Source organism: Sycon ciliatum, chromosome 10, assembly GCF_964019385.1.
Source record: "Sycon ciliatum chromosome 10, ocSycCili1.1, whole genome shotgun sequence".
NCBI lineage: Eukaryota > Metazoa > Porifera > Calcarea > Leucosolenida > Sycettidae > Sycon > Sycon ciliatum.
In genome coordinates, this window is record NC_088652.1 from 18,599,831 (window position 1) to 18,602,501 (window position 2,671).

Consider the following 2,671-nt stretch of genomic DNA (forward strand, 5'->3'; position numbering starts at 1 on the left):
GTAGACTCATCCAGTCTACACCTTTCATCCTTGAGGGTGATGACGTTGCCACGGATGCCCAAAGCTCAGTCTGAGTATACCTTGCACCATATCTTTTGGATTTTAGCTCCCTATAAATGCAAAATGGTTTCAAATACATAATTATATAATGTACTACAAAAAAGGCCGGTCTAGGCAGCTCGAGTTCTCACCTATATTTGTTAACTCTCACAAACAACTCAATAGCACTATCCCATTGCCACGTCTACACTTCACACATAGGCACTAACGTCCACACTAGCACCAAATATCTGGGCCTGCTCGTAGAGGATTCGATAGCAAATGCTGCTGTCTGATGATTGCTGAAATGCTTGAAACGAAGTTCAAGTTACAGCTACACAGCCTTTCGTCTCTGTTGTATAGGGGTGTGCGGATAATGCTCGAAAATGTGGCAGATTCTGCTCGAAAAGCAGTGAAATTGGCAGAACCATACAAACCTTATGGCGGGTAATTCCTCGAATTCTACTCCATTTCTTTATCCACATACCAAACATGCATGAAACTTACCAGAAACAGTACCGAATTCTTCCAATTTTGAAGACTTTAGGGGTCAATGTTGCGGCTTGCTGCGTCGAATTCTAGTTAGACCGCATTCTTTGTCGCCGTGGGACTTAGCTTGTGCACATTTTCGCTGTGCTCACCTTCCCCCTCTTCTGTCCTTCCCAACCATGAACCTTGCAAGTTTGAAGGATGTTGGTTTTCGCACTGGAAATGTGTTAGAGCTAGGTCTCAGGTCGTTGTATGTCTCAGTAGCCTGTCAGTTTTGTGCCCTGTTATAGCATTTTCTGACTGCTTATTATCTTGTTACAGTCGTGGATAGTTGCTTGATAACTCCTTTCCTTGTGTTTTTTATTTTTATTTTCATTTATCACTGGCTCATTATCCGTGAAATTCTCAGGATTCCGTGAACAATTACCCCATCCACTATGTTATGGTTAAAGGGGCACTCTGGCTTCATTTTCGACGCCGAGTTTTCGATGCCAAGACGAAGGTAGGTGAAAGAGAAGACCCTCGAACAAGAACGAGTCTCCAGAAACGATCAAGTCGAGCAGGCAGACGACTTTTGAATTTCGCCGAGCGAGCGCTGATGACCTAATGAGGAATTAGCTTGCCGGTGGAAATGCACCTGCGCACATACATTTCACACACTTTTTGGCCAATTTTCAATTGAAGAGGAGGTTGTTTGCTATGTTCTTTCAACGTCGTGAGTGATCCCCTCTTCTATACCCTTCCAGGTACCCTGAAAGTCCTCCAGAGGAGAATTTATCTCCAGCGAAGAGTTGTTGATCCGCTAAATTCGTCTCGAGACATATTCATCCAGTGCAGTGCTGATAAATGTAGAATGTAGAATCTGTGATAATTGTCGACAATGGAGAGAGAGGCTGATAGCCGCTGTCGCAGGGAGAGTGAAGCTGCTGGAAGTAACAACGGGGAGCCCGTTTGTATCACCTGAACAACCAGACTTCAAAGCAGGTTGACCAAATCGGAGGGTGCCTCGTTGCTTATCGTGAATATTACACCGACATGAATTACTACAAATTATTATTATTATTATTATGAAATGACCCAAAGGCAATATGCCTATCGAGGGGTTCATATACAAGTATACTGGTGAGTTTTTATCTTGTTTTGTTCGTATGCTAGTACCCTGGCCTGGAGTTCTCGTTAGCAAATTCCTATTCCCTGGCGTTTTCTAAACGTTCCACGTAGTACTGAATACGTGATCAAGTATTCCGATTTGGGTAGATGTAGAATTTGAATATGCATTTTTTAAATGTAGAAAGGAAAAAGACATTATGGATACGAGTTAAGAGTAACTCTCCATCACTGTAACATGCCTTCCCCTCTTTGGTCTTTTCCATAACCTTGAACCTTCCAAGTTGGAAGGCTGTCGGTTAGCGCTACGGAGATGTGTTGAAGCTAGGTGTCAGGACATCGAATGTCGCAGTACTCTGTCAGTTTTGTGCCTAGTTATTGCACTTTCTGACTGTATAAAGTATCATGTTACAGTGATGGAGAGTTACTCTTAACTCGTATCCATAATGTCTTTTCCTTTCTACATTTTTAAAAACATATTTTCCAAATAGAGCGTTTGTAGAGAAATGGTTGCCCAAATACAATAAAATGGATTCTGCAGTTCTACAACTTGTACTGAAATCCTGTCAAAGTAAAAATGATTCTTCATGACAGTTGGGGTCAATGAAATCTGATCCAGGCATAACGAATGGTGACGCCTGTCACCCCGGGAACGAATGCCCATGTGGTGGGGGATACCAAAGTACTCGAAAGTGGTGCGTGTTTCAATGTGGCATTTGGAAGTTTTATATGATCTCTGGTCAATGCAACATACGATAGCCATCATGAATTGCAGGCCTCGAACGCAACTCAGACCAGAATTGGCAGTTCCCTAAGTTAGATGCTTTATAATTCCATGGCCCTAGATGTAGTTATAGAGGTTTTTTGCACATTATTCTTATAGTCGATAGGTTTATACTGATGGCCACAAACAACGGCAGTTCCATCTTCACTGATGTGTTTATGAGCTGAGAGATTTCTCTCCACTATTTCTGTTGTGCACACAGGTCTGTCCAATATGCATTGACCGTATTGGGTATGGTATCTGCTCTGAGAA